Here is a 13,372-nt window from a genome sequence, read left to right on the forward strand (position 1 = left end):
GGATCTCTACCAGTCGTTCACAACACCAAGGAGGGGAAACTGAGGCAAAGGGTTATTGTCCGCAGTGCTGTGAGCTGTCATGTTTTCCTTTGATTCTATGTTAAAACATGAGATTATTTATCAGTATTTTGTTAATCCTTTCCCCTCAACCAAGCTTCGTTACTTCTTAGGCAGGAAGTATGGCCTGTCATGGCAGTCCAGGGAAGATATTTTCTTTTCCAGTATCCTGAGCAAGTGTTTCACCTGGTAACAAAGGAAATTTTACTCCTTTCTGTTGCTAATTATACCTAAGAAAAGAGTTGCATCTACTGTTCCTAAGAAGCAAGTTATGCTGTGCAATCTGAATGCAGTCTAAACAATGATGAAATATTTAGAAATTACTTGGTAGTGATGCACCGCCAGATAATGGAGTTCTCAGCTTCTTGTTTACATTACAGCATCCATATGTAATGCTTGATAATGTATTTGCTGTGACATTGGCATGATTATCTGCATCAGTTAAAATTAGTGTTAATTTATAATCAACTGTGATTGGAATACTGTTCCAAGGCATTGAATTATTCACAACAAGAAATGTTCCATTAATCAATCCAAGAGACTAAAGGACAGGATTTAAAAAAAAAAAAAAAAATTAGCTGCCTAGAGATGCTAATGATGTTCTTAGGTATTTTTTTAAATCCTGGCATACAGTGAGCAACTGCATTTCTTCAAAATCCCCAGTGAAACCAGTACTCCTAAGAAGTTTCTTCCTTGTGCATTGATTTTTTCAAAAGTGTTCACATCAATAAAAGTACTGTAAGCAGTATGGAGGGCTCAAAAATTAAGATATTCTTTAAAGAGACCTCTGAACTGAGAAATAACTATCTCCTTTTACATCTAAAAATAATAATTTGGCACGTACACTGCAGGACGTTTTTCCTCGGTTACGTGCTCGTTGTATGAGCTGCACCGAGGACGCGCTGGATGCGTGGCACACCGTAAAGCCAGGCTGCTGGAAACTGAATGCGTGAAGCAAAAACTCTCAAGCGACATCCGTGCTCATTCTTTATTGCTTGATTGGGGCGATCTTGTGGTTTCTAAGAGCTATTAGGCATACTCTTTCTTAAAAAACCGAAGTAGCAACAAACAGACTTTCAGCACATCGGGATGAATCGCATCGTAGCTACTGTTGCTCCAAATACCGTGAGCTACATATGTCACGGAATACATTTTAAGGGCATTTATCTCACTCCAAACATCTTCTGCTGTTGATGGGCAACGTAAGGTGTGTGAGTCACCCAGCAGACTCAATCACCCTGACTAATAATTGGAGAAAAGGAGCTCCCCATGGAAGCAGTTGTGTAATGTCGATTTTAATCGGTCCTTGCCCGAGCCTACCCTTTTCCATGGTGTGAGGGCTGTATCCTCGTATCTCTGCCTCATGAATAACCCCGGTGACTTCACTGTGAATCAAACAAGGAATATTGTGAAAGCCTGACTCCACCAAAGACAGCGGTAAAACACTCATTGTGTGCGGCGAGGACAAGATCTCACCTGCAAGGTCTCGCCCTGCCCAGCTCTGCCGACCGAGAGATGGTGGTCGTGGGGCCAGCGTCCTCTCACGTCCTCGCTACGTGAACAGGGGGAAACGCTTGCCAGCCAAGCTGATACCAGTCTGGAACGCAGAGGTGCTTCTTTATGTCTTTGAGTCTCACGTGCTTGGTATTGGCTTACGCAATCTGTCTTTTGTACACCTCAGGCTGAATCCTGCTTTCCACCGCGTATTTCCACAAAGCCAGTGGGAGCTCCAGTCCCTGCTTCCAATCCAGCAGGATGGGGTTATGAAAGCAAATCTTGCAGCCATTGCACCGAGGTGTGCCGAAAAGGTGCCAAGCTTTGCCTAGCTGACTTTTCCCCCGTGTGGCAAGGGAGGCTCTGCATGCTCAGCGCTCTCGGGGGGGCTCGCGTTAATTTGGCAGAGCAACACCCGGTGCAGGAATCCTGCTGCAGCTCGCTCGTAAGATAAGCCTCGAAGCGCTGCGACTCAGCTGGCTTTATTTGTGGCGGAAATGTAAATGTCTGGGCTACAAGGCAGGAGCTACGCGAGAAGCTTTGAGTTCAGCAGGCTTAGGAACCTGAAGCTGCCACTGTGTTTGGGCACATAAGTCCCTGAGTAAATTTAATCCAGATTTTACTCCTAGCTGGGGTTGTTCATCCCCTCTGTAAATTAAGCCACCTTATTTGGGTAGCCAGTATGGTTCTAGAAGACTAATATTAGAACCCCAGGTTAGAAAACTTTGACCTCAAGTTTTATTTTAGGATGTAGGACTCTCGTGCAAATTTGTGGCACAGAGGGGGGGAAAAACGCAACATCTGGTCTGTTTTTTTAGCTTCTACTCTAATGCATGGTGGCAAATCCATTTAACTAAGCTGTACAAAAACATCATCACTTCTGCTTAATTATAAATCTGTTGCATATCATTTTGGTTTTTGAAAATGAATATGGATAAACAGACTTACCTCTAATCTATATTGATCTCTATCAAGAGATGAACAGATGATGAACTTAAACCATCCAGTTCTATTCCAGTGCATTTCCCATCTGTACAGAAATGGAGAAATGTTTACTGTAATTAAGACCAAACACTTCAAGTAAATTATTACGGTAGTAAGAAGAAAAAAAAAAAAGAAAAGAAAAGAAAAGAAAAGAAAAGAAAAGAAAAGAAAAGAAAAGAAAAGAAAAGAAAAGAAAAGAAAAGAAAAGAAAAGAAAAGAAAAGAAAAGAAAAGAAAAGAAAAGAAAAGAAAAGAAAAGAAAAGAAAAGAAAAGAAAAGAAAAGAAAAGAAAAGAAAGAAAAGAAAAGAAAAGAAAAGAAAAGAAAAGAAAAGAAAAGAAAAGAAAAGAAAAGAAAAGAAAAGAAAAGAAAAGAAAAGAAAAGAAAAGAAAAGAAAAAGAGCAAAATCACATGTGAGGAAATGTCGTTCCATATTACCAAGTTCAGTCGACACCAGAACACAGAGGGCAGGAAATACGATCGTCAGTTTGAGTAATGGGTTGTGTTCTTCCTCTTGGCCAAATGCATAAAGGTGAGCATATTGCTTAACATCGATGTGCTTCAGGTTTGTTGCCTCCTAAATGGGGATAATAGCTCTCTCATCTCTAAAATGGATCTGAGAACCCTTGAAAGGCATCTGGTTTGTTTTTATCCTGATACTGTATTAGTCAGAAGAAACAATCACTCATCTTCCAGGTCTCTCACTAATTTGGGAGAGACACACAACGAGAGTGCTGGAGAAGTGCTAAAATTCAAACATATGGCATGCTGTTACGAGAGACAAAATGTCAAATGACACCCATCATAAGCTGCAAAGACCAAGAGGGCATCATTCCTTGTGGGCAGATCCTGCTGGCTTAGGTTTATAAATATCACACCACCTTGGAATGGTACCTTGAAATTTCTGTCTGCCAGGAAAGCATTTAGTGCATTTAGTGGACAAAGAATTCCCCACTAGGATGATGGAGTTTCAGTTCCAGAGCGGTGTGTGATGCGGTTGGCACTTGTGAGTCCTGTAATCTGTCATTCCCATCTGCTTAGATGGCAGATTGGAGAAAAAAGATGTCTATTATTTCCTCTACTTTCTACTCATCACTGCTTGTCTGATGTAACTTTTCTTCTACATAAAGTATCTGAACGGCAAGCAACTCGATGACCAGAGGCGATAAACCTTGGTGACAACAGGCTTGGACCAATTGTGAGAAGGAAATATGAACAAGGACGAGACTGGTTTTGGTTCACCCAAGAATAAGCATAATGAAGATTTCCTTATCAGCTATGGCTTAAATTCTCAGAGGTGTCTGGATAGTCAAGCCAGCCCTGGGGCCAATTAGCACGTGCTGTCCTCCACACCTCTGAATAGCCCTTCGTCTGATGAATGTTATTTAGAAAACCACAAAACACAATACAATGATTCTTTCTCCAGATACAAGAATCATCATAGTACATTTATTTCTTCCTTGGAGAAGAAAATATATACAAGAGCTCTGTTTTATTCTTAATTTCTAAAGCTGCAGGAGATCATTATCTTATTTCAATGTCCTATTCCAATTACATTCTGTATTACAGTCCTATAAAATTCAAAACAACATGAAAAGTCCTTATATACCTATATAGATATAGCAGCGTTTTATGTAAGACTTTGCACAGTTAAAGCCAAACAGTTTAAAAAGAAATCCAGTGTCATTTATTTGTGCTTGCTTACTTGCATTACTTTTCAGCTTGGATAATACCAATTAGATGGTTTATGATTATTTCACATTGAATTTCACTCCAGGCTCCCTCTGCACCAGCATAGCTCTTCAGTGGTTGAGTGGCTGCAAATCCTGTGGGGAGAAAGTTTGTTTCTTTGTTGGAAGATAGAATTTCTTTTGGAATTTGTTTAAATTGCTGCTGCCTGCTGATTGATCCTGGGCCTCATCACAGACTCATTAACTCGGAGACCCTGGTACTGTAATAGGTGCCTTGGCAAACCCCTGGTCTGGCTTGGAAATCCTTACGATGCCAAAGAATTAAATCCTGTCCCCATCAAGTGCCAGGAGTGAGGAATGACTAAAATAAAATTGATTTTAAAACGTAAGTAACTGAAATAAGAGTTTGGCCGTACCGAGTCAGCCAAGAGCCTGGGAATCGCAAACTGGTGCACGACTCCCGTAAGGGAGCGTGACTCCCCGCGGTCCCGCGGCACACAACGAACGCGCCACAGTCCCGTCGCTGGCTCTGCAAAGGAGGTAACAAGTGGCTGCTCGCTCTTTTAAATTGGTACGCTCTCATCCCGTGTCTCGTCCTTAGCCTTTGATTTTGCAAAGACTGGTGCCTTCCCTCTAAGCGTAGGAGTCAATGAACTGAAAATTGGATCGTATACGCTTGTAAATCAGTAAAATCTGGGGATCTTCCTGGACATTTTTTGGTGGGCTTTCTGTTACTGGGGCAGGGTGGCTCAGCAGTGCTCTCAGGGGGCGACTGAAGAGGTGTGGTGACCACAGGCAAGTCATTTCGTCTTTTTCTATTTTGGCTTCCCTACCCATCCATAGAGATAATGACACTTTGAAGACTACTATTGAGATCTCCGGGTGATAATAGCTATTCAAAGGCATTAAATGTTACTGAACAATACACGCCAGGGAAGAGGCTCAGCTCTTGTTTGGAGCTTTCAGACCCTTTTGCAACACAGTTTTCCTAAAGGAAGTCCTTGTCTAACAGCCCTGGGAGTTTACTGCTTGTTCCTCCCACCTTTTTCTGATATTTCTTGTTTTCCATTTGTGTGGGCAACACCGTGGCCTGGAAGCTACACACCCAGGAGGTGGTTTCCCAAGCAGCCATGAGCTCTTGGTGGCTGGGGTCAGGAGCACATCTTCTTCAGCTCGCAAACCAGCGTCAGGAGTACAAGGGGGGGAAGGCAGTGCCCCTCTTTGCCAGACACGATTTCTCACGCGGGAGAAGCTGGGACCTGGTTTGGAAGTAACTGCGAATGAAGAGGGAGTCACAGGCCATCAGGCTTGGGGGAAGGAAAAATATTCGTCGTGGTGGTAGTGGTGGGGGTAATCGAAAATTTTTTTCTAAAAAACCCGAACAGCCCTCTGGCAGGACAAGTAGAAATAAACTCGATGACAAGAAACCGTGATTTGGCAAATGTTAATCAGAAAGGAAGGCTCTAAACATAAGGGAATATCCTTATTGCTAGTAATAAAAGAAGGTGCAAACTCTGGAAGTTTTATTTTCTGGCCCAATTTTAGGACTGTACTTAGGTCAATGTATAATTTAAAGGACTTCAGTGGGAATACTTGTGCTCTGAGAGCTCTGTGCGTGTTACGTATCTGTTGGAGCCAGGGGCTCTGGCGGGAGTGGTGCTCTGTGCTGGTTAAGGTTGCTAAAGTCGTTTTAATGCTATTTTTGCTCCGTCTCCAGCACTTACAATGGCTTACAACTTTCTGAAACTCCATGTACCGAGCTGAACTCTTCCAGATGGTTTCTTTTTGAAACTGGTTTCATGCATGTGGGCTTGAGGGAAACCAGTTCAGCCGTTTTAAATCAGGAATGGCCTTTATTTCCATGTGCTGGCTTTAAATATTTCAGAAATGCTTTCTAACCCATACAGTTGTTTTAAATTAGAGGTCAGCCTTGCAAGGTGCAGGGACCCTCTCTCCTGACACTTGTAAGACTGAACACTTACTTCATAGGGCTGTAAAGTTTACCTTTTTTGGCTTACCTTTTTTGGTTTTTGTCATTTTCTTTAAAGAACTCCTAAAAATACATACTGGATTGTTCATAAGATGATACAGTGTGCTGTGTTCCCACTGTGGGTGAAGATTTAGGTTTCTGCTTAGATGAGTGAAATAAATAACAGGGCTTTAATACTACAAGCGAAGTGGGACATGGACAAGGGAAGCTGTAGAATAACCTTCTAAAATGCAATATATAAACTCACAATGTATTAAATCCATCACCGTTGCTCTTGCTGAAATTGAAAAATGTTACATCTATGTAATTCTTCTCTATGTGAGGCTGAGCAAAGTCTTGGAAAATGGTGCATTAATGGAGAGGGATTGGTAGGACAGGGAATGTCTTTGCTGATGACAAGCAAAGGCAAGCAAGACCTTCCTGGAGGTGTTTATGTGGTTTCTGGTGATCCTCAGGCAGGAAAAGCTTTCTGCAAAGTGCTGTGGCTGAGACTCACTCGGGAAACATTGAACTGCTTTTGAAAGGCAGTCAAAAATTCCACTCTTAATTTGGCGGTCAAATTTGTACGGTGGCTTTGGTGTCCTGTGCGCGACTGTCTCATGTGCTGACATCACACAGCCTTTCTAAATCTTCTTCCCTGTGAAGTTCCTCTTGGCTGGTGTGGTGCTTCCCACCCAGCCAGGAGTGGAGGTGGGTCCCCCTGATACACCCAAGGGAAAACAAATGTTTTTGTGTGTCAGTTCTTTTCCTCATGGAAAGGCACGGGGAGAGCGAGGGTGGAGCAGATGGGCGTAGCTGCCTCAAAGGAGAGTAAGGACAAACGGAGAAACAAATGTAGGGGTGGGAGAGCCACCCTTATCAGGCATCATGGATCTCTCTTTGATTGAGACACATCAAAGGAAAAAGCTGTAATATTTTCTGGTATTTCTTGCTGCAGAAAGACTTCAAAAGATTTGGGGCAACCCAGAGCGGACTTGTCCCCAGTATCAGATGGCACTGGTAAATGTTCCTGTCCCCAGGATGAACAATGTCTTTGCAGCCTGTGAATTATTTGTAGTGGTGTTATTGGCTCTGGTAATCAGTAACTAGCTAAGGATACGAGATAGATAAAATAGAGTGGTTTACTGCACTTAAGCACATGGGAGCCATTTTAGATACTGGAAATAACGTGGTCTACTGCGTATCAACCAGTTCTGCCTGTGCCCTGCTTGCCATTTTTGCAGCACAGTGTTCCTAAAAGGGCAAGGGAAGAGACTTGCTGCTGGGGTCTGCATGCTTCCTGGCTTGCCTGCAGTTCTGCCTGGGTATTAAGAAAATGCAACTTGTATTTGAGCCTCTCCCTTGGTGCCCTGGTGCTTATCCATGGACAAATTGCAAGTCCCATCCTCTGTTCGCAAGCCCAGGCTGTAAACACTGGGAGAAGGGCCCCTGCAGCTTTACAGTGCCTAGCTCAGAGGGAATCCGATCTTGGATCAGACTTTGGACTTTCTTGAAATTTGAATAATTCTAAAGGTTGCTGCTCCTGTGGAGGGTGGGAGAAATGTGCACCCGAAGGACGGGGGGGAGCTTAGATGGCCATCTGCTTCCGTGTTGCAAACGCTTGTAATGTGCAGGTTGCCCAACACCAGGTTTTTTGGTCAATCCTTGTAAGTAATAGATTGCTTTGTGCTTCATCTAAATGACTAGGACAAAGTGTACACAGAACAATCTGATTATACCTACATGGCCTTCTGGGCAGACGAATTATATGCCACTCCTTAGTGTCAGGAAGCACAAAGGTTTCTTGACTTGCCTTACTGCACCATGTCAGATCTGCCAACTGAGTAGCTGATAGGACAGGTCTGTCCAGGAGACCTTGTGCTCCTCTAGCACATAAAGGACTTGGGAGAGCTTTTGGAAATGCTGGCCCAGGAAAGAAAATTAAGTCTGAATGCTGTAACCAACCTGATCCTTTTCTTGCTTGCAGTGGTGTTAATTATGTGTGCCTTCACTGTGGTCAGCAGACTGCTACCACTGCAGAGCCAGTAAGAGTGGAGAGGAGCCCCAACCACACGCTCCCTGCCTGCTGCTTGGTGGGACAGTGAGCTGCTGTCCCTCCTGCTAAGTGTCCTTGGGCTTGACTTAGTTTTCTATGAAAGGTCCTAAGTAAGATCTTGATTCTGAAGCCTTCCCACTCCCCTGACTTGCCCCAGTGTGGAGAAGTCAGTAGCTTATGTACTTGTGCCTTGCCACCAACACTTCAGCTATTGTCCATCGAAGACAGCTCTTGACTCGTGTCAGGTTAAGGGCTAGCCTTTGCTCTCAGGTTACCCTTACTGTGAACGGATCTGCGGTGCCTGATTTAATGAGTCTCTGAACGGAAGGAAAAGACTGATGAATATCAAACCTGCAACCTGATCTGCAGGGGTTTTTGCCACCAATTTTGTTTCTGCTGGTGTAGCCCTGGGGGTCTCCTTCGACTAGGGCAGGTGGTTCTGCTGTTCCCTCATGTCCCCTTTGAAAACAAACCTCGTGATCTGCGATACTAGTATTCCTACCATGTAGTGAAAAATACATCCTCTGATGGTTTTAAAATAAACAGGTACCTATAGTAGCGCTTAGCAGAAATTGATAGAGATGGGTGCCTGTGAACTTGGTACGTTCAGCCTCCTTGTGTTGCCGTTTGTCTGAACGTGGCTCCCATCGTACTGACGTGGCTGCCGGGCAGGTAGCAGGGGATGCATGGCTGAGTTTTCTTTATAGTTGCTTTCAAATATTTATCTGCAGGAGGATAATGGGAGAGCTGTGTTTCCTCTTGTCGTCAGAATTTCAGAAAGGGTTTTAATCCCCTGTGCTCCTTCTGCTCACAGAGCCCTGACAAAAGTGGCTTGATCCTTGTTGGCACAGGACCATCTCTCCTTCTTCCCCTCTGTCCTCAGCAGGGAGGTACTTGGCCTTCCCAGACTGAGAGTGTACCAGGAAAGTATCTGTGGTTTGGAAACTCGGCTGAATCTGCTTTTCTGGGCTATAGGGTACAATCAGTGAGCTCTAACAGGGGCTCCTGCTCTTTCTCCTCTTTTTCTTTTCTTTATTCCTTCACTCGCCCTTTTACCTGATGAGAAAATGAGTAAAGATGGAGGATGTACAATTCTGACTCCAGTGCAAGATGTAGGTGTCCAGCACATCCCAGAACTGAGCACCGATTTCACTCTTGCCAGCATGGCCATTAATGTCAGCATGTCTTAAGACAATACAGACCCGACTGCAGCTTTTGTTCTAAGTGCTTACGGCTTATGGAGGGTCTCAAATGAATCATTTAAAACCTGGATTAAAACCTTAAAAGCTGCTGCAAGTCTGGTATACTGCTCAGTTTTAAGTCAGCGCTGAGGTGATACCATTTACAATACGGCTGTCCATAGGGACTGCCTTAACGTGCCGTCTGCTCATTACTGCTTAGTGCTTCATGGTCCCTCCACTCCGAAGGGCTTCTCTTCTTTGCTGTAGCTCAGACCAGGCATTAAGAGTTTTATTGTGTCTTTGGAAGTAGCTGGTACCGCAGCAGCCAGAGCATCGGCGTGCCTGGCCTTTGCATTAACGATGGTGTTACAGGCACGTGCCAACAAAGCTAAGGATCGCGTGGGATTGCCTTCTGCCTCCCCAAGCCCTCAGAGTAACACCATAAAATACAGTTCAGCAATTATTGGGAGAATGCTACGCCAAACAACCTGCCTCTCTGCCTCTCAAACCCTGCCCCTTTCGCGAGGTGCGCGCACCGCTGTGACGCCGGTGCACGGAGGGCAGGGTGGAGAGAAGCACAGCGATGCGCGTGTCACTACCCTCCCTGCACGCCCAGCCCGGCTGTTTGACAGCTGCCTCTCCCCCTTCATTCAATGGGGCTCATCCCTGCTCTAGGCAGGAAAGTGGCTGTTCTCCCCCGAGCCCTGACGTGAAGTGAAGTTCATCTCTTCTTCCCATTCATAAAAGAAACCGTGCAAAGCGGGGGGGCGTGCGTGGGGGGGTGCTCCCTTACATGCAGAAGCTGCCCGCAGGACAGTCCTCAAGGATACGAGGAGGTGAGAAGGGCCTGAGTGTTCACTTGTATTTCCAGGCCCAATTATCATATAGATGTGTGTTATATTTACGTTTTCGCTTATAGCGGTAAAGTACAGCCTGGTAACTGGAAGGGAAAAAAATTCCTCTGTGACGTAACTGCGAAATGTAACCCTGGGCTGTCAGCTGCAGTCCAGTCTGAGGTACAACACTGGTGTTCAGCTTTGCCCTACTAACTGCTTGACAGAATAGCTGGGTTGATAGATACCAAGATGGTATCTAAAGTCATGTTTAAGAAAGTGCGGTGAGTTTGGTTTGTTTTGTTTTGTGTTTTTTTTCCAAAACAAGGCTCTTCATCAGTATGCGTACACGTAGCAGCGTGTCAGGGGAACACCTAGCACTTGCTAGATAAACATGTACATTGCTCCTCTCCACGTGGGAGGGGCAGCCACAGAACTGCATCGCGCCGAGTCCTGCTGGGTGCTCATCCATCTGCAACCTACTTGGTATGCAAAGATACCTTTTCTGCAGTGAAAAGGTTTTGATTCACCCAGGTCGAGATCACTTTATTAGCATTGCAAAAATGCTAAGAGACTATACAGCTGATAACCTTCTGCTCAGTTTGATCATCTGCTACATGTGTGATCCTAGCAGAGATAATTTGAAAAGGTATGTTTATTGCTTTGCACTTAGCAGATACGGATATGCCTGGCAGTTTCACAAACATGTCCTTGGTTAAAGTCTGTTGCTAAGCAATATTTTAAGATAAGGAATATATACAAATCCCTGAATACTCAATTTTTAGGGCTTTAGACACTCATAAGAGAGAGGTACAGCAATGTCCTGCTTTTGTCTGGAGCACCTAAATGAAATGCTAATATTTGTTAGCCAGGGAACAGCATTAAATTGTAAGGATCCGCAGTATGTTCCCCCTCCTGCAGCCAGCTGCAGCGCACAGCAGAATAAGCAGGTCGGATGAGTACCCAGCTGTATTGCCCATCTGAGGTGACAAGGTACAGACAAAAGACAACTCCTTCTACTTACGCCTTTATTTATGGCAGGCTTTTGCACAGGGTGATGACAGGGAGGGAGCCAGAGCCTTTCGCTTCTTATCCCTCTTTCTGCTTCTGTGCATGGCGTCTGTGCAGCCCTCGTAGCTCGGGGGGTCACCTTGGTTGTACTTCTGTCCCCCACGCTGCCCTGTGCCTGTCAGCCAGTGAGTCACTTCACGAGCAAAGGGGGACACCCCGCCCCCCCCAATGGCCATTCTGTGCCACTCACGTCGGCATCGTGTCGCAGACTTGGGCTGATTTACTCTACAAATGAACCTGTTTCTGCATTCTCTACCTGCCCCATAGCTGTAAGTCACCCGGTTTCCACTTGTGCCTCCTGAGCAGGTTGCTCTGTTTGCTGCCTGCCTTCGGTGGATCCCAGCAATGCTGCAGGGCGGGGGGAGAGCCCCATCCCTGCGTCTCAGCAGAGCCTCGGGGAAAGCCGCCTTGTCTTCTGCTCTCCCCGTTTCTCCAGCGCATGTGAGGGAAAAGCTAGTAGCTGCAGGAGCTTGGCAGCAGCGGTGGGCTTCAGCTGAACTGAGACATAGGGTGCAAACAGAGTCATGAAGTATATGCGGCAGTGTGAGGCATATTAAAGCGATTTGGAGGGTAATGTTTCCCTGACTATATTCTTAGTAACGAAGTGATCTTCCCACCTTAGCTGTAGGCACATCACAACGCCCACCGTTCATCCACTGCTGTCAGCAGCTGGATGCAGTCCTGGCTCCAGAAGACCTCCAAGCCTGGGTTTGCAAGGGCCCCGTCCCCGCTCCGCATGGCCAGCCTGTGCCCTGCGACTCTGCTCGGTGCGGAGGCCCTGTGCCATGAGCCCACGACGAACACATGCCATCTCCCGTTCCTGGCTCTCGGTGGCGTACATAAAAACATGCCCAAGAAATGACTCTGTTCCCTCGGGAACAAGGAAGGACCAGCCTGGCTAAAATGAGAGGAGAAAGTTTTATATCAGTGTAGTTACTAACTCTTTATTTGGAAAAACAGAACTGTTTGTCTGGTGCTTCTTGGACCTTTGGCTTAATATTAAAATGACCTTCGCACAAACCTTCTCCAGCTTCTTCCCAGAGGAGAAGCCAGAAGTTACAGTTTTCTTTCCATCAGATCTTGCTTCAGAGCAGAGGCTTAAAAACCGGGCTGCAGCCACCCTCTCTAGTGAGGCCACAAATGCAGCCACTGCATTTCAGCTCAGGAGATGTTAACCCCTTCGTCTGCAGGGTGGGTCACTGAAATGCCAGCTGGCAAGAGGTCTAGTGAGCATCCCTGGAGTATGTCCCAAAGCAGGCGAGGGGTCTTCCTTCTCACCTGCTCTTTCCAGGGCTGAGAGCTCTGAAGCTCTGGCCGTGGGATGGCCTTCTCCTCTCCCCGCTCCCGACGTGCTAGCATGGAAGGTATGTGTTGGGGTGGGAGGGACTGGAGAGAAGGAGAAGCAGCGCTTTTCTTTTAGTATATCTACATGGTTCCTCCAGAGCCTGCTGCCAGTCACTGGCGACGATGTTGTCTGCCTGTAGCCTTGCTTTGCCAACTTCCCTGGCACAGAATCACAGCATGGGTGAAGTTTGAAGGCACCTCTGGAAGCCACCTAGTGCAACACCCTTCTCCAAGCAGAGTCAGCCAGAGCAGATTGCATACCCTCGTCTGAGCCGGGCCAGGAGTTCCTGCCTTCAGGTATCTGCTCAGAGAAGGAAAGATTGCCTTCCTTCGTGTGCTGTTTCGGGGATGCCACATTTGTTCCCATGTGAACTAGCTACTCTCATCTCTTCCAAGCAGAAGGAAGTGGCAATATCTCCTCTTGCTTTCCAATAGATTTAAAAGTCCGCTTACATGTTTCTTACAGGCGTCTGAAGTCGTATGTGCAAAACCTAATTTGAAACACAAGCTCATCTACTTAGCATGTACTTTACAGTCTCTGGTGATGGTGTTCTTTGCGCTTTGCTGCCAACGTTAATGAAGGCATCTTGAGATCCTGCCCTACCTTTTCTGCTAGTTGCTTTTTAACCTGATAAGAATACTGTTATCATATGGCCTCTAAAACCCAAGAACACAAATGCCTGGGCTGTTGTTA

This window comes from Balearica regulorum, chromosome 3 (assembly GCF_011004875.1).
Source record: "Balearica regulorum gibbericeps isolate bBalReg1 chromosome 3, bBalReg1.pri, whole genome shotgun sequence".
NCBI lineage: Eukaryota > Metazoa > Chordata > Aves > Gruiformes > Gruidae > Balearica > Balearica regulorum.